Consider the following 19095-nt stretch of genomic DNA (forward strand, 5'->3'; position numbering starts at 1 on the left):
GGGAAAGGGGAGTCAGCGGTGGGGAAGAGACAGAAATCTTTAGTAAATAAATAAATAGAAAGAAAAATTAAAAAAAATAAAGAAATATATTGTAAAAAAAACATTCTTTTTGACCATCTTTTCTCTTTTCTCTTCCCTTCCTGCTCACCCAGAGACTATTTTTGACTTAGTATGGTGAGGTACTATGAAAATTTTTTTCATCTATGGACCAGGAAAGTCTTGGATTAGTCGGTTTCTTATTAATATATACAAAAATGAAAAATGGGAATTATATAATTGGACTTCAGAGCCTCAACTACTTAAAAAAATGTAATCCCTGATTATATGATTATTGGGACTATTAAATCATTTTAAGAAGAAATGTAACAGAGGTAAATAATTTTTTTCTTGTTAAAACAATAGAGTCAGTCCAGCACAACAATCTTTTGAGAATATGTTGGATGTAGTATCAGAACAATTCAGGAAGATACTGTCCTTGCTTTTAAGAAAAAGAAAAAAATAAGACATAATAAAAATAAGACATAATAAAAATAAGATATAATGCATATGTCTGCATCATATGGTACAATATAGAAAGTGATGAGAAGTTTAGATTTCCTATGTTTTAGCTTAAGTTAAAGAACTACCACTTGAAACTTTGAATCTTCTGTAAGAACATATGACTGGATTTTTTTCATGGGTGACAAGCATTTGTGCTTTTTGATAAAGATGCTTCCTATACATTGGGCTACTGAGTAATTTGTTCAGATTGTTCCTTTGTGATTGCTGTGTGGTCAAAGAGTGAACATATGTTTTCCAATCGTTAATAGGTGAAAGCTTGTTAGTTAAAGTTTTAGGTGTATAGGCAATTAATAACTATGCTAGATGTCATAAAGAGAGTACAATTCTTAGACTTGATGAATATTGCTAATGGGACAGGTTTCAGAATTTAACATTTGAGTTTAATATCTTGGAAAGGGCACAGAAGATTAGAAATGACTTCAGAAACACATACCTCCTCTGAAGACTGTTTAGTACAAGGTTCCAGACTTGGAACTTTTGAATTACGTGATGTGAACCATTTTTGTACGATCTCTTGTGGTTGGAGTTCTTCGTTATAGCGACTGCAGATGACCTCCTCTGCTGCCTGTTACTCTGTATTCTTCCTATGTTATTGGATGTGCTACAGACTAGACTAGGGGATTACTTGCTGATGGATAGCCAGGAATAAAAAGAGGAATGATAGATTCAGGAAGAGAGACAGAAAGGGGGTGAATGAAAATGATAGTCTCAGGCGATTCAGGAAGAGAGACAGAGGGGGTGGTTGATAATGACAGTCTCAGGCACTGTTCTAATGATATGACTGCACAGCAACACAAAATTTATATTTTAATAGTGATCATCATTTAAATGAAATGCTAATTTACTATTCAAAGATCTGTACAAATCAGGAAATCACTTCAACAGTTTTCACAGTGAGAGGCAGGGTTCATGCTTGGCTATTTGATTCTATAGACAAAACACTTAACATTGCCACAGTATTGCCTTTGAAGATAACCTGAAACCTCCTTTGGGATAATTTTTTTCTCCCTTTCACTAAATATTTCAGTTGTTAGAAAAGATTAATATTTCAGGGTCAATAATTTGGGAGGGGGTGGAGGATACAAGACATTAAAGAGCCTACTAAGGATTTGAAGCCTGTGTGCAGATAACAGAAAGTAAGGAACCTGGAAACAGGCAAGCTGTTCTTTATTTTGTATTTCTGGAGAGATGGAGATTGAACCTGACTGTTGTAATCACTAAATTTCATGATGTTCTATGACCTTGAAAGCTTGATACGGGAATAGTGATCATTAATTTGTAAGGTGGCTTTGTCCAGTAGAAATTTAGTATAAACTATATATTTTAATTTTATTATGATCATATTAAAATAAATGAAAAGAGAACTAGTAACTAATCACTGTAATATTAGTGATATATTTTATACTTTCAAATCCATACTAAATCTTTGAAATCTATATGTATTTTATATTTATAACATAATTCAGTTCAGATTAGCCGCAAATCATATGCTTAATGGCCATATTTGGCTACTTAACGGAGAGTGCATTCACATACTATCAAAAGGGAAAAGTCTGATTGCAGATGTTACATTCATAAAAAGCTTCCGATTTTAATTCTGGGTAGATGGATTATTTTTCTTCTGTACGGTGGAGAGGCGTTTGTGCTAAAGGCACTGCAGTCCAGTTTTGTCTGTCTCGCTTAATAAAGGGACATATTTTATTCTCAGTAAGAAGGAAGTGGGGCAGGATTTACCAAGTATTTAGTTAGGCTTCTTGCAATTTGAGGGTCTATGGGTTAGAAAGAAAACTCTCTAAGGACTCCAGAAATTGGTTGCTATTGGAGAAATATTTGTTGTCTCCTCATTCCTCCTACTGCTAGGAGTGGAACCCATCAATTATTACCCTTCTAACTATACTTGTGACTTTGGGGGAAGTTCTTGTTTTTCAGTTGAGAAAACTGAAATTGAAAGTAATAACTCCATCTTAGGGCTATATAACATAGGGCTAGATAGTAGCATTTGCTTTTATTCTTATATGCATGATATAATAGGGAAACCCTCTTCTTCACCTGCTTCCCTTTCTCCTTTTTCCTCTCTTTAGGACAGGATCTCCTATAGCTCAGACTCACTGAATTCTTGATATAGTTGAGGAGGCTCTTGAACTCTTGATTCCCTTGTTTTTGTCTCTCAAGTTCTAGGATTGCAGGTGTGTACCACCATGCCTAATGTGTTTGCAATAGTGTATGTAAAAGTCCATTGATGTGGGATTACCCTCTGTATGCTGTGAATACATTTGGTGAATAAAGAAACTGTCTTGGCCTGTGGTGGGGCAAAAGAGTAGAGCTAGGTAGGGAAAACTAAATTGAATGCTGGGAGAAGGAAGGCAGAGTTAGGAGAAGCCATGTAGCCCTGCTGGAGACAAGGAGAACTTTACCTGGTAAGACATAGCCTCATCGCAACATACAGATTAATAGAAATGGGTTAACTTTAGATGTAAAAGTTAGCCATAAGAACCTAGAGCTATTGGCCAAACAGTATTGCAAGTAATACAGTTTCTATGTGGTTATTTTGGGACACTGGGTGGCCTGGAAACAAACAAGCAGAGGGTGGCCAGGAACACACTAGCGGCCTCTTACTACTGTTCCTAACATTGTACATTTTATATACATAATAACTCCTTGCTGTTTGTTTCTCTGTTTTAGCTTCAAGCATGTAGCTTAATCAGAATTTGAGACGAACAAGAGAGATAGAAGTGAACATTCAGATCAGGATTATAGGACTAATTTGGAAGTGGACAGTTTTTTGAAGGTACAGTGTCCCATCCCCTTTCTTTTCTTTAAGTGTATTCAAGAATATTTGTATGGCAGTCACCCTGGAATCTTGTTAAGCTGTAGTTTGGGGTTTGTCTTCAGGACCTCAGATCAGTTTCTCTGGCCATAGAGCCTAGTACCAGCTTGTCTTCCTTAGTGGTCTATTGCTGTGAAGAGACACCATGATTGCAGGAACCAATTTATAAAAGTAAACATTAATTGGGTGGCTTACAGTTTCAGAGGTTTAGTCCATTATCATGGCAGGAAGCATGGCAGCACACATTGTTGTAATTAAAAAAAAAAGTGGCACAAGAGAGAAAGCCGCCATGCAGCAAAATTCATGTGGAGAGTTTTTATTGAGGGAAAGGGAGCATAAAAAGTGGGAAGGGGAGGGGGAGACCAGCCTCTGGGAACTGGAGCAGCAGAAGAGAGAGGCAGTTAGAGGGGGGAGAGAGTTGGGAGGTTGGCAGGGCCCTTTTAAAGGGAATATAGTGAATGTGTACAGGAGGTGCTCTTAGTGGCTACAGCTGAGGACACAGCCTGTCAGAACCCCAAGTGTAGGCCACTAGAGATGCCTGAATACTAACACACAGGCGGGGTTGGTGCTGGAGAAGTAGCTGAGAGTTCTACATCTGGATCTGCGTCAGCAAGGCAAGAGAGCCATTGGGTTTGACTTGTGCTTTTGGAAACCTCAAAACCCAGGTCCAGTGGCACACTTCCTTTAACGAGGCTATACTTCTTAATCCTTTCAAATAGTGCCACTCCCTGGTGACCAAGCATTCAAATCTGTGAGCCTATGGGGCCATTCTCATTCAAACTATCACACAGGTGTATGCAACCTGTGGCTTATAAGCCATATGCAACAAAAACTGGCCCTGAAGGCAGCCCAATGCTGTTCTGGAACATGAACTTTATAGATGAAACACTGTGTCAAAAGGCTAGACATGCCTGCTAGGCTCTATAGTATTGTGAGTTCATTTATTCCATTCGCTGTGGAATTTGAGAGTTTTCTTCATATTATTATGGTTAAAAATGGTTCTAGGCTATGAATGTAGCTCAGTCTTAGTGTACTTGCTTACCACATGCAACACCCTGGGTTCCATCCCCAGCCTTGTAAACAAGCAAGGAAATGAAAAAATATTCTGGCGATATTTGAGGAGTTATTTTTCTTTAATGTGTTAAGTTTTACATTTTGTTTATGGTGGAGGTAGAATCGTTATTGCAGAGGATTCAGTTCCTAGCACCCATAACAGGTGGTTCACAATGATCTGACACTCCTGGGAACACTGGCCACTATGGGTGTCTACATTCATGTGCACATACACACATACACATAGGTTAAAAATAATAAAAACAAATGTTAAAATTTTATATATCACATGATAAATGTGATTTTCTTATGTTAAGGATAGGATTATGGAATTTACTCATTCAATTAGTATTTAACACATATCATTTAGACTAAATGATATGTGTTAAATACTAATTAAATATCATTATTTACTAAATGACTAGCAAATACTACTTAGAATATATTATGTTTTATGAATATATTTAAGTCAGTTATTCAAGTAATATAGTCTCCAGTATGAGCGGGAAAGGAAGGCAGACTGGAAGATACTAATAGTGAAACTGAGGTCAGAAGGTATTCTCTAGTGCTAACTAGTGGGACAAAATCAGTGCTAATTTACATAGCTAATATGAATAAGAACAGATGGAAATTTTCAGGTGTTTTGGCCTGGGTCACTTTATTAGTCATGTTTTAGATGAGAGTCAGGTCAGGAATGCTTTTTTGTGATTTTTTTTTTTCCTGTTGCTTTGCCCGCGAGAAACACTCTTCCTTTGAGTTTATCGTTGTTGGTTTTCAGAGCAGTATTACTGTACTTTTTAGGAAACCAAGTTGCATCCATCTGGTGCCTAACATAGACCTTATATATTTTAGATTTTTCAAGTAAATTCTTACTCAAATTGTTTCAAGCCATATCTTTAAATTTCCATGTTTGGAAGAATATATTTAATTCTTAGCAATGGTGTCTTTAGCTTCCAAATCTTTTTTTTGGCTCTAGCATCTTTAATTATTGGTTTAAGCAACTCTATTTTTAATACCTATAGTTCTGGTCATTCTCAGACTAGGTCACCAGAACTTGTCACCGTTAATGAAAAAGTCCTTGTTCGCCTCTCTTCTTTTTAGGAGCATGCTCAGACTGAATGAAGTTAAAATATGTAACACTCTGCCTTACATACAAGATACAATGTTGCATGTTTTAAATGTAACCATTTTGCTAGTACAATGATGTTATTTATATTCTTCCATGCCATATAGAACTCATACATTATTAAGACTTTTAGTAGGTTTTTTTTTAAACCTATAATATCCATTTTACTTTCCCTTTAATTGTCCCCAATATTTTGGAGCCAACCCTTAGGTCCTTTAGAAAATTATCAGAATTGGAGTTTTGTAAATTACAAATGCAAAGAAAAGGGACATATTTAGAAGTTGGGAGCAGCGTAAGCACAGGGAGGAACATCCACACTCATCTATGTTACTCCTCTTTCATTGAGAAAAATCCTAGCTCCATGTACTTGACTTTTCTCAGGAGCTGGTAGCAATGGTGATAATGGTTTTGATGGTAGATGTCATTGTAGGAATGGATTTAAGAGATACTCAGTTTTTAAAAAGTTATTTAATTATGGAGATAATCTTGAAGATAGACATTTCAAACTGAAATTCTATTATGTCAAGAATTCATCAATAGAGCTGCTAGGGGAAAAATGAGAGCAATACTGGGGAGAATGTGTTCTTTAATATGGGGTTTCAGTTGCTGCCCAAATTCAGTTAATAATGCGGTTATTACCAGAAGTTTTCTTTGTAAGATAGTCCTGCGTTCGATGTTGGTTTGTGAATATATCAGACATTTTAAAAAATACTGACAATGCTGGGCTCATAATTATCTTCTGACTTACTGTCCTGGCTGTCTCATTCCTGTGCTGAGTGTGTGTCAGACTTCTAACAGTGCTGATGTAATTCTGAACTATTTTAAACTTGAGAAAAACACATTATTTTTCCTTTATATTTAACACCAATTTTAGTACAAACAATTATACTTTTTTTTGGATGCCTTCAGATTCTTTTGGAATGATGTTAGAAAACAGTAATATTTTGGGACTGAGTGTAGGCTCTTAAGAGACCTTCACAAATCTCAGTTGTCAGCTTAGATGTGACTTGGGACAAGGTAATTTTTCTAAGAGTTTGTTTTGCTTTGTGGATAAAACAAGAATCATAAAATACCTACTTAATAAACATCTTGAGGGTTGAACCAGTTTGTAAGATGGAACAATCCCTATATGTGACATATATTGAATAACTAGTTATCATTATTAATTTTTTGTTATAATATTCTCAGTAAATTCTAACAAATAAAAATGGTTTTTGGCATGTTTAGAGAATTTCAGGAAGTAATTTTCAGGTTAGAGCTTTACTCCCTTCTCAAGCTGCTTTCAGACTGAAGTGCTGTCTAGATTTTCATGTGCCTAGGACTGATTTGGGGATCAGGTTAACATGTATTTAGTAGTTTCCTAATAGTTCTGAAATGGTGCTTCCGAAAAGCCTTTTAAGCAAAGTTACATGCTCATGTGTGCTTCTCAATTTATCTACTTTGGCATTTTTGATTTTAAGTCTATTTCCTTTGCCAAATTGAAGGACACCTAGTCAGAACTCTTGGGCTAAAAGCCAGATAATATGTTAGCCTGAAAGATTTTTTGTTTGTTTGTTTTTGTTCTTGTTTTTCCTTCCCACTACTCTTTTTTGAAAAGTTTGACTTCGTGAACCTTTCTTCAGGAATTCCATTTTTGTCTCCTTTCGTTATTTATGTAATCTTCTTTGGACTCTTCTAATCTCTCAGCAGCTTCCTTAAATATAGCAGCCCAAACTTGATTTAGCCCAAACTGACTCAATAAAAATGGGTAATTGTTGAGGAGAAGAATGTAGTACCTTCCATTTCTAAAGTTCCATGATTTTTATTATTTTAAGAAGAAATCATTTGTTTACGATTTTTATCGGCTGTTATGTTTCCGAGTTTTGATGTTTCCTACCATGATAGTTGCTTTCTTTGTGTTTTTTCAAACATACTCCTTGGATATATTTTACAACTTGCATGTATTTTAGAGGAGAGCTAGTCAATATTTTTGTGTGTGAATCTGTTTTCTAAAGTAATCAAGATCTTGTTGACTTTTATTCCATCTAGGCATGGTGGATCAATTAGGATTCTGTCAATAAAACAACTCATACCTGCTATTTCAGTCATGAAAATTTGATACAGGGATAGGTTCCAGAAGTGATAGGAGGCATGAAAAGCAAAAGTAACTGAAGTAGCACAGATAACAATTGCAGGAAGGCTCTTTCCCATAGGTGTAAGACAATAAAAAGCTTGGAATAGGGCATATTAGAGCCTCTAGAGAACTACTGTCTGGTGGCTGCTGCTGTTTCTGAGACCTGTAGCTTCCACCAACTGCTGCTTTGGGGTGGAGGGCCTGTGCTGGGGCATTCCTGACTGAATAAGACATATAGTCTCTCTTTAGTGCTTTTATTGGCAGCATTAGGAAGCTATCTAATAAAAGAGAAAAGTAGTATAAAAGTTTTCAACAGAAAGGATTATTAAAGGATGTGTTTGGGCCTGAGCAATAGCTGAGTAACAAGTATATCCCATCTCTTGTCTTTGAGTTACATGATGGCATAGGCCTTGTTTTTCTTGGTCTTTTCCTAGACAACAGGATCCTAAATGCTCATAGTGCTCGTGGGTCTAGAATAAAAAATAATTTCCAGTGTTTTAACCATAGCCATGTATTGCTTAGGGACCAGAATTGTTCTGATGACTGCATTACTGGATTATATAGTCACTGTTTGAAAACATAGACAGGTGTCCCTGACTTTGTTAGGCAGTATAATCTTATGGGACCACCACTGTATAAATGGAACATAAGTCACTATGACTGATTTGTCTATTTGATGTGATTTGGGACATGAGATAGGACCCATTGTTCTAAAACAACTCTGGTACTCCTTCCTTCCTTCCTTCCTTCCTTCCTTCCTTCCTTCCTTCCTTCCTTCCTTCCTTCCTTCCTTCCTCCCTCCCTCCCTCCCTCCCTCCCTCCCTCCCTCCCTCTTTCTCTCCCTCTCTCTTTTCTCCTCCTCCTCCTCTCCCCCCCTTTAAATCATTAGATTCACATTGGTTGGGTTTTCTGTTGTTTAAGAGCCAAATTTGTTTAATCCAAATTTGGTAGGATTGAAAAATTGGCTGCCCACTGTCAAACAGTTCCTGATGTAGCAACCAGTTTTTAAACTGAAGAGTTAAAGATTCTCTAATACTCTCTTCCCAAGAGCTCCTCATCGGTTAACCACTTGATGGATCTTAAGATGCTTGATTCTAGTTTGTTATGTGATTAGGGGTGTTGGATTCTGCATTATAATAGGTTCCTAGAGGAGGCTAAATGTATTGGTCTCCAAGCCAAATTTTTTTTTTTAGTTTCCTCATAATCATTTTTAATACTGCTACAAAGTCTTGAATAGCATCAAAATTGTCAGTGAGAAAAGAACATTGAAACTCTTGGATTATATATGAAAGCCAATTTTTTTCTCTGCCTTTCCTGAGTTGAAAATCACTGGTTTGAATGGACTTCAGTTGTATGTGGGGTTTATATGGTTGTATAGGGAAGGAATGATCATAGTGTAAGAACTTCTACAGATTTGTTTGATGGAGTTTTCTAGTCCTGAGTGCCTGTTACCAAATTATCAGGTAGCCATTTCCCAAATAACTGACTCGGAGACTTACTATAAATTGTAAATGCTCAGCCAGTAGCTCAGGCTTATTTCTAAAACCAGCTCTTGCATTTTAACTTAGCTCTTAACTTATTTATACTCTGCCACGTGGAGCACCTTTATTAACATGACACATTCATCTGCTGCACCCTCTGCATTTGGCTGGCAACTCTTCTGATTCTGCCCTTCTTCTTTTTAGTGTCCTCTTAGTCTCATTTTCCCATCTGACCTACTCTTGCCCTGCTATAGGCCCGTGAGCTCTTCATTAGCCAACGAGAGCAATACATATTCGTAGTATACAAAAAGATTGTTCTACAGCGGGTTTGTGTAGCTAGGCCTGTTTTGAGCAGTTTGCCACAGGTGTGTGGTTGAACAGAGCCATGCCTATCATGTGCGGTTTTCATGCAAGGTCTTCAGGCTTTTCAGTAATTCTGTTTGTTGAAGGGAAACTGACTAACCAGGTACAGGACCAGAGAGCACGTTAATGCATTAGATATCTTGTGGTTATTAAGGCTCCCAAGACTCTTAACCGCTGATTGTTCTTGCTGATAGGGCTGTCTATAGGTTTCAAAACAATATATTTGGATTGAATTGAACACTGATGGCATTTTCCCTGTTGTAACAGTTGCAGATATTTAAACTTAGAGAGCATAAAGTCTTGAGCCAGATAAATGCAGTTTTTCTTAACAGAAATTTAGGGAGATGTCTCAGTTAATAAATTGTTTCCTTAGTGCTGGGGATGTGAAGACAAGAGAATTTCTGGAGCTTCTGGTTTTTTCAGCCTAGCTGAATTGGTGAGTTCTAGTTCAGTGAGAGACTGCATCCCAGAAAATGAGGTAGAAAGTATTTGAGGAAGACCACTTCTCTGATTTCCTCCACAGTGTACCTGTAAGCACACGCACATACACATGTACACACACATACACATAAGGTATTACCAAAGCACACCGGCCTCTCATCGCTTTGTTCTCTTTAAGGCACTATGCTTCCGTAGCTTTCCTTGAGCCCAGATATTGAAAGGTTCTGGATATTTTCCTCTTGACTGTTGATGTATATGTGAGAATATTATCTGTAAATTTTTAAGTCTGGCTGTGGAGAGAGAATTAGTTTAATTGAGGAGAAAGTTAACATAGGGAGTTAAAGATTCAAGGGGATTCCTACAGAAGGGTAAAAAAGTGAACTCAATTTTAGGATCCTAAACAAAACATTTTGATTGGCATGCGGAGACCCTTATGTTCACACAAACATCTGTATTTGAATATTTATAGAAGATAATCGGTCAAATTACTGTTATTTTAATTTGCTTAGCTTGGCTGATTGCTGCAGTTTGATATTAGTTGAATTCTAGATGAAGAGCTGTAACTACATCCTGGAATGCATCATGCTTTGTCCTTGAAACTCCATGGGGCCCTTCCCACCTCTACACTGTGGTGCCTTTTTGTCTTTGCCAAATCTTCATGCCCCCTTTAGGAAAAAATTAGTGAAGGGTGAAAGCTGTAAAGATTTGATTTTTAAAAATTGAATCAATTCACATTTAGTGATCAGGAATTGTATAAGTATTTTAAACTATTTCTATAGACTTTGCTTTCAAAGAAGCTGTCCTTTACAACTTATACTTTGAGATAAATTTCTCAGTTGACTTTGAAATATGCTTCATGTTAATAGCAAAAAGCATGTTTCTAGATAATTAGTATTTTTTTTTATCTCATTTGAACAACTAATAATTTTAGAGACCCAGATTCAAGCTATAGCACCTTTCTCTGTAATACCGTGTGGTTTTCTTTAATGTCTTACATTCTAGGGGAAAGAAGCTAAGTGCTTCAGTTAATATTAAAGTAACTTTGTAACTTAATAATCTTTTTCATTTTAAGTCAGAAACCCCGTTCTTTTTTTAGATAATTTTCCCTCACTCAGAAAACACTGTTATTTGTTGATGGGTCTCACTGTTCCTTAGGGGAGTAAACTGAGTTATATTATTTTAGCTGTAAAGAGGATACAGAAACTTCTCATATGCTTTTTTTGGAGCAGGGACTCTTTTCTGTGTTTGTTTGCTAGATTTTCTTGTTCCTTACCTCACCACTGTCACCTAAATGGTTTACCTTTTTTCATATAATCAGTAAGACATAAGTAGGTAATTTACCTTGTCTTCTGCTTTTTTCCTTTATCCTATGTAAATGGACATAATTGAATACATTTTGTGGATTACTTAGTTAGAATCTATAGTAAGTATTTAGTCTCAGTGTTACTTAGATACTGTCTTTGTTTGGGGACGGTATAGTCTCAGAAATATGTTTTATATATTGCAAATAGAGGGAATGTTTTGGTAATGTTCTGTCATTTACATGAATCCATTACTGTTCTCATTTGATTCATTTTATGGTGGATTTTAATATAGATGATTTATATATTTTATTTTTCTCCTTTTACCCATCCTTTTTGTGACCTTGTCCAAATATTTTCTTACCTATCTTTTTCAAATTTCTCATTATCTTCTTAGGAAAAACTGATTTGTCTAATTGTGTAATCTGCTAGCTGAATTTAAAGGATTGATTATTCTTTATGTTGTTACAATAATTATTAATTTTTAAATGTTTTATTGTCTGATGCTGTGTGATGACTATTTATTTCATATAGTACACTTGGATGTAGAACTAGAATAGGATCATAAACACCTAAAATGAACTAACTGTTGATATCTGCATTTGGAGCCAGTCTTTCTGACATTCTTCTTAAGTCTGGAAGCTTGTTTTACAGCATTTTTTTTCAGGTTTTGAATTAGGCACAATGTTCACCTTAAGTTAACCAATATGCTTTTTGCTAAATTAGATTAAAACTCAAATAAAATTTAAGCCAGTAATGTAAGACGTACTAAGTCATTCATCCCCCATGTGAACTGGCAAGAAAAGTAACTGTATTCCTTACTAATAAGAACAACAATGCGGGACAGGTTAGGATTTCCCAGGTAAACTAATTTTGGTAAGGATTACTTCTGTGATGATAGGTTAAAATTCACCAATTTGTCCTACACACACACACACACACACACACACACACACACACACACACACGGAAAAAAGAAAAGAAATAAAAAGCTGCAAACATTTAAAAATAAACAGTCCTTTTAAGTTAGAGAAACAAGAGAGAACTAGTGCACCAAAACTAAGCCATAAGAACTATTTGAAGGCTGGCATGGACAAGTCAGAGAGGTGAAAACTTCAGGGGGACCCCATACTTCTGGGCCTTTCCCTCTAGTTCCTTACAGTGACTATCAGCATGGGAGAACAAAAAGTCCGATACTTAGAGCTAGAGAGGATAAAGGTAATCATTTTCGAAATATCCCAGAGATTTCTGTTCTTAACAAGGCTGTCATCAAGAAAAACGTCTTTTACTAAAATCTCATTGACCTTGGGGAAGGGGAGTTCCAAAGTTCTGTTCCAGACACTGTTTTCCTGAGAAAGCAGAGCGAAGTTGAAAGGCTCCAGTGGAGTTCATTGTTGGGCACAGGTCAATAGGAGGCTAAAGCCTGATCATGGGATCTGGTCCCTTCTTCCACACCTTGATAAGGTACTGAAGGCCTCTTTGTTACAGTTTTTTTTCTGCCCAGTATATCCTGTAGCACTTTGGCTAAAAATTACAATATGTCCCTCTCCTCTACACATAGTTTAATAAAGAAAGAACAGCATTGGAATCACACTCTCAGGGCCAGGATGCCAGGACCAAGCTGTGAATTTAAAACATCTATGATTAATATACCACGGGCCTTAATGAGAAAAATAAACATATAAGAACAGGTAGAAAATGCTTAGGAGAGAGAGGGCAATCTTAAAAAGAACAATAGAGAAATGAGGTTAAAGAGAAATAGAGATTAAAAACATTGTAAGAAGTTGGGAATGGGATACATTCTGTAATTCTAGCTGGTGAGTGACTGAGGCTGGAGTATGGAGAGTCCAAGGTTATCTTGGCTCTCTAGCTATTCCTTTAGTCGGCTGGGTGAGGCTTCCTTTGCTTTACCTGAATAGGATTTGTGGGTAGGCAAAGAGACTCTTTAAAGACTGGTCTGTGGCAGCAGCAGCTCTTAATCCTTTCAGTGTTTGGCAGCAGAGAACCATGTCAGTAGACAGGCAGAAGCAACAAGTGAGTCTTTCTAGTATTATGTGCCTAGGTTACCAGGACACTTAGTCATACCTAGCTCTCAGGCCCTTTACTGATTTGGTATTGGGACACATGTGTCTTGGCAGAGGTCAGTTTGTAGCTCTCAGCCTGGAGTCTGAGCCTTTTGTCCCTGAAGATTTGAGCTTGCTGCGACTCTTGAACATGCTTTCTTCTCTGATCTTTAACCTCTTATCAGCCCTTCACTCTCTTGTCTCTGCTTTTGCTTCTCTAAATTCACCAGAACTGTTTGCTATTATAAAATAGTGAATATTACTTAAAAAGTTTTATTTTCCCCCCAAATATGTTTTTTACACCATATAGCTCTTTGAATTCTGATTTGCTAAATTTAAGATCTTTCTATTCTTATTTTTAAAAAGTCTAGCTATTTAGTGATAAGTACCACAATTTCATAAGACCTCAAACCTTGTAGACATATTAAGCAAGGACAGCAAACTGCAAACATTGGATGGTGGCTCTAGAGTTTTCTTTTTCAATTCCATCACTACCACCAGCACCAGCACCTCCACCACCTCCACCACATCCTGATCCTGATCATGTGTGTGTCTATATCACTGAATATGGTAATTTTAAACCTGGGTGATAATAGTAACTTTATTTTATCATCAATTTTAAGAATGAAATTATTTCTATAATAGAGAATAAATAATTTTGTTAGATGTTGATTCTCCTTGAAAATGAATTGTCTTGCCATACCATTGTTTTAAATTTTAAAATTCTTCATGTGTTTAAAATATTGAGAATGTATCACTAAGTATGAAATTAGGCAAAAGGGGATGTGTTGGAGCTAACCTGAGCAGCAATGGCCCTCAGTCCTGGCAAGGTGTGTGTGTCTGTGTGTATGTGTGTAAATCAGATTAGTATTTGTCAGTAAGAGAGAAAGTTGATTGAAAAGAGAAAATAATAGTTGTACAAAGGTACAGATTAGAAAAAAGTCATTTAACTGGGTACCTCATAAGGACCTTTTGTAGCAATAAGTTATATTTAAAGTTGAAAACAACTTCAAATTAAGTTAAAACCACTCCCACTTGTGAATATAATCGAAAATGCCATTAGTGAAAATTGACAAATTTATTAAATGCCTGAATTATGTGATTTTATTACGTTTTTATTAGCTTATAGAGAATTAGATTTCATTATTGCATTTTTCAAACTGAATTTGTTTTTGTTGTTTCTCAGTTGCATTTTATGTTCAAATGACAGATTTTTTCCCCACTAAATTATCTCAGATTTTTCCTTCCTTTCTTCCCCCCACTGCACTGGTTTATTTGTCTTGAGATTGCCTTGTATCACTGGCTGGCTTTATATTCACTGTGTAGTTGAGCATGACCTTTAGCTCGAGATCCTCCTTGGCTGCATCTTTTCATGCTGGGACTACAGGAAGACAGGATCTGGTCATGTGACACAAAATTGGCTAGGGTTTGTGACTCTCCTGTTCCAGCCTCCCTCGTGTTGGAATTGCAAGCATGTGCCGTGCCTATCATTTTTTAATGAAAAGAATTTTAACAGTAATTATTCTGCAATCAGTTGGAATTCAATCACTAATGTAAAATTCTATTTTTCATATATTTCAGAGACAGTAGAATCAACTCAAATAACTAGTGCTTTAATTAGCAAATGACAAAACTGTGCCCAACTTTCCTAATACCCTAACCTTTTTACAGAACAGATGGAATGATTGTAAACATTCACTTCATAATTCTCTGAATTAAAACAAACTAGAAAGTCATTACTTCAGAATGCTTCCCTAGTTAATTCCATGCCACGAGATGGACTAAAATTTTCAAGTAAATGAAAAAAAAGAAATCATTAGTTCATAGTTTAATGAAGGCTAAGTTTGCAAGATTAACAAATGTTTAGTTTGACTTATATTTTAATGCTGTGCTTTCTTGGTTTTTCAGTTTGGAAAAAGAAATTATAAATAAAATGTTAGAGAAAAGCTCATCATGAGTTACAAAGTACTGTTATTTAAAGAGCCATATATGAATTAAGTCAATTCAATTCTAGATTAACATATCCTCAAATTTATATCTTTAATACACATTCTCTGTTGAACTCAACTCTCTTCATTTTTTTTAAATATTTATTTATTTATGTATACAATATTCTGTCTGTGTGTATGTCTGAAGGCCAGAAGAGGGCGCCAGACCTCATTACAGATGGTTGTGAGCCACCATGTGGTTGCTGGGAATTGAACTCAGGACCTTTTGGAAGAGCAGGCAATGCTCTTAACCACTGAGCCATCTCTCCAGCCCCTCAACTCTCTTTAAAATTAAGTAGTGCTACCGAATTTATTAGAATCTTTCTTAATAGTTCCCCGAAGCGAAAAGGTATATATATGTATATGTGTATATATGTGTGTGTATATATATCTAATAAAAAACAGAATGAAGCAAGCAAAAATTAGTATCATGAATTAAAATGACTCTTTAATTCTAGCTGAAACCCCCTGTCATTTTCTGTAGAAGCACCATGGTGAAACTAACTGAATTAAAATGCAGAAGGAAGGAGGGATAGAAGAGAGATGTTTATAAAGTTCAGTTTTCATTTACTGCTTATATAGTGTAGTAGTTTGAAAGTTATTGGCCCCCACATAAGCTGATAGAGAGTGACACTATTAGGAGGTGTTGTCTTGTTGAAGTAGGTGTGGCCTTGTTGGAGGAAGGGTGTCACTGTGGGGATGGGCTTTGAGGTCTGCTCATACATACACTTAAGTTTAGTTCACTTCCTGTTGCATGTGGACCAAAGATGTAGAATTCTCAGCTCCTTCTTCAGCACTATGTCTGCCTTCATGCTGCCATGTCCTGCCATGAGATAATGGACTGAACCTCTGAACTATAAACTACCATCTCAGTTTAATGTTTTCCAAGAATTGCTGTGATCATGGTGTTTTTCCACAGCAATAGAAATACTAAGACATGTAGTAATCACATTTTCACATTTTTTCCTGGTACGGTAATAATATATGCACATATGAATTTAAAATATTAGTTATTTTTGATACACAAGTACAGAATATTATCTTAATCAAAATTGCTAATATTTTAGGAATTAGTTGGCCTAGTTATGAAGTACAAAATCATAATCACATTAATGAGATTTCAACAAGGAGTTTCTTACTTTAATAGTTACACACAATAATATAACAGGTTGTCTTTACTGATGCAGTTAACTTATAATATTCCAATAAGTTAACAGTCTGGACTGGTCATCTGTCTCTTTGGCCTCAAATGAAAGCAGTTGAAAGTGATACTCTTATGTTTGAAGAGATGGCTCACTGTGTCAGGTGCCTGCTTGAAAGCATTAGGACCTGAGTTCAGATCCTTAGCATCCATGTAAAAACCAAGTTTCTTTTTTCAGTGGCTATAACACCGGCATTGAGGTGCAGAAACTGGCAGATCCCAGAGACTCTCCAGTAGCCAGTGTAGTCAAAATGTCAAATTCAAGGTTGCATTAAAAATCCTGTCTCAAAAAATAAGGCAGAGAATTGATAGAGATTGAGGGAGATATCCTGGTCAGCCTATGAACTAACAAATGCCTGAATAGGCCAGTGCACACATGTGCACACGCACACACACACAAACATACGTACAAACATATAATACACACAAGCACACACACACAGCACAAATCCTCACACAACAAAATAGGGTGGAGAGTGAGTGAGGAAGACACACATGATCAGTTGTTGGCCTCCTCACACTTGTGGATATACAAAACAAGTAATGTTATGGTACTAATAAACTGAAGTGAAATGTGTACATTTGTAGTTTTTAACTGAGTTGTATGTGTACATATACACTTGTGTGCATATATATTTGATTGGTAATATTATGTAGTGTGAAGAGCAAACTTCTCAAATCAGTCATGATTATAAAATATATGAACAGCTTACCCAACTGTAAAATTGGAATGATATTCTGTAGACTCAAGTATTGGTGAACATTATGTGGTAATATGCTTAAATGTTTTCAAGAATTGTAAAGTATTTTATAAACTCTAGTTAATATTATCTTTCTTTTGCTCATTAAAAACCAAATATTTTAGTCTACTACCACTTTTTCAAGGTTTTACTTATCACAGGACTTTTCTTAGTTACTTTTCTATTGCTATGAAGAGACACAATGGCCGAGGCCACTTATAGAAGAGTTTATTAGGGCTCCCAGTTTAGAGGGCGGATCCATGACTGTCATTGTGGGGAGCATGACTAGTTTGTGTAGCCAGTTACAGATCTAGGTTCAGTGAGAGTCCTTGTCTCAAAAAGGAAAAGACAGCTAATGCCTTTGATTGCATTCTATTGCTGTGTTTATCACATGGTTTAACACCATGACCAAAAGCAACTTACGGAAGAAAGAATTTATATCACTTTCTAGCTGAGAGTAGTCACGTCAGGAACCTAGCAGCAGGAATTGAAGTAGACACATTACTAAGTCTGCTTTCTTGTCTGTACCCCAGGAGCACTTGCCTACAGTTGTATTTTCTCAGTTGAGATTCCCTCTTCCCAGATGACTCTAGTTTGTGTCATGTTGACAAGAAACTAATCTGTGCAGAGAATAATTGAGGAAGACACCAGATGTTGACCTCTGCCCTCCACACACAGGATCTGTGTACCTGCTGTGGTGGTTTGAATAAGAATGGCTCCTGTAAATTCATATATTTGCTTGCTCAGTCATCAGGGAATGGTAGTATTTGAAACGGATTAGGAGGTTTGGCCTTTTTTGGAGGAAGTATGTCACTCTTGGTGTGCTTTTAAAAGTTGGTATTATTCATCAAATACATTGTCAGGGAAAGCCTGCCATATTTTGATTGAGTTAATATTCTTCAGAAGAAGAGTATTATGAGATTCTAAATAGTAAGATCATAAACGTTTAAAAGGAAAACAACCTACTTCAAGAAAATTTCAGTATATTGTAAGATAGCATGTTGAAAGAGTAAATCCTAAAGTTTACAAATGATTTTATCTTTGATCCACTTTGCTTATGATAGTGCTCTCTGATTTCAAAATTTGCTGTCTAAAGTTTGACATAGGGGCTGGCGAGATGGCTCAGTGCTTAAGAGCAATGCCTGCTCTTCCAAAGGTCCTGAGTTCAATTCCCAGCAACCACATGGTGGCTCACAACCATCTGTAATGAGATCTGATGCCCTCTTCTGGCTGCAGGCATATATACAGACAGAATATTGTATACTTAATAAATAAATATTTAAAAAAATAAAGTTTGACATAAATGTAGTTGTAGCTTATGTGCTCAGTTTCTTTGTAAATCATGTGTGACACAGTCCATGTATTCACATGTTCATAAGTTTTCATTAGTGATTACTAAATGGCAAATACTGCTCTAAGTGCTTGGGAGACGGCAGCAACAAAATGACCAAAATTGCAGTGTTTATATTTTGGCAGTCACAGTTCATACGTGACAAGAAAACAACAACTAGGCTTTCACTGTGGTTAGCAGATGGGGGGAAGGTTCAATAGATATGCTTTAAATCATGATAGAAAAACTACATAGAAAATACTAATTTTTCAACTTGGTTCTTTTGTTGATTCGATTTAAAAATACTTGTTAAGAACTCTAGAATTCTGAGAAACAATGTCTCAAAAACAGTTAAGATAATATTAATAATTAAGAACATGATCATATTTTACTTTTGTAATGATTTATATTTTATAGTTTATATAATATCAGTCTTGATTCAACTATAGTAATTTAATACCTTGGATATTTTGAATACTGGTTTATCAAATCCAGTGTTATTTCTAT

At 36.1% G+C, this 19095-nt stretch overlaps 1 protein-coding gene across 5 annotated transcripts in view; it reads left to right on the top strand.

Annotated features, from left to right (window-relative positions):
* Positions 1-19095, top strand: part of LOC126508453 (translation initiation factor IF-2-like) — a 94510-nt gene that overhangs the window by 72564 nt on the left and 2851 nt on the right. For 2 of the 5 annotated variants that reach the window (XM_050153698.1, XM_050153699.1), the window contains one exon: positions 3244-3349. The exons of the other annotated variants lie outside the window; for them this stretch is intronic. The gene's annotated coding sequence lies outside the window, so the exon portion shown is untranslated. The remainder of the gene's footprint in view (positions 1-3243; positions 3350-19095) is intronic. 5 annotated transcript variants of the gene reach the window in all.

The sequence above is a fragment of the Alexandromys fortis genome, unplaced genomic scaffold (assembly GCF_014885135.2).
Source record: "Alexandromys fortis isolate MF-2015 unplaced genomic scaffold, M_Fortis_MF-2015_v1.1 scaffold_82, whole genome shotgun sequence".
Classification (NCBI taxonomy): Eukaryota; Metazoa; Chordata; class Mammalia; order Rodentia; family Cricetidae; genus Alexandromys; species Alexandromys fortis.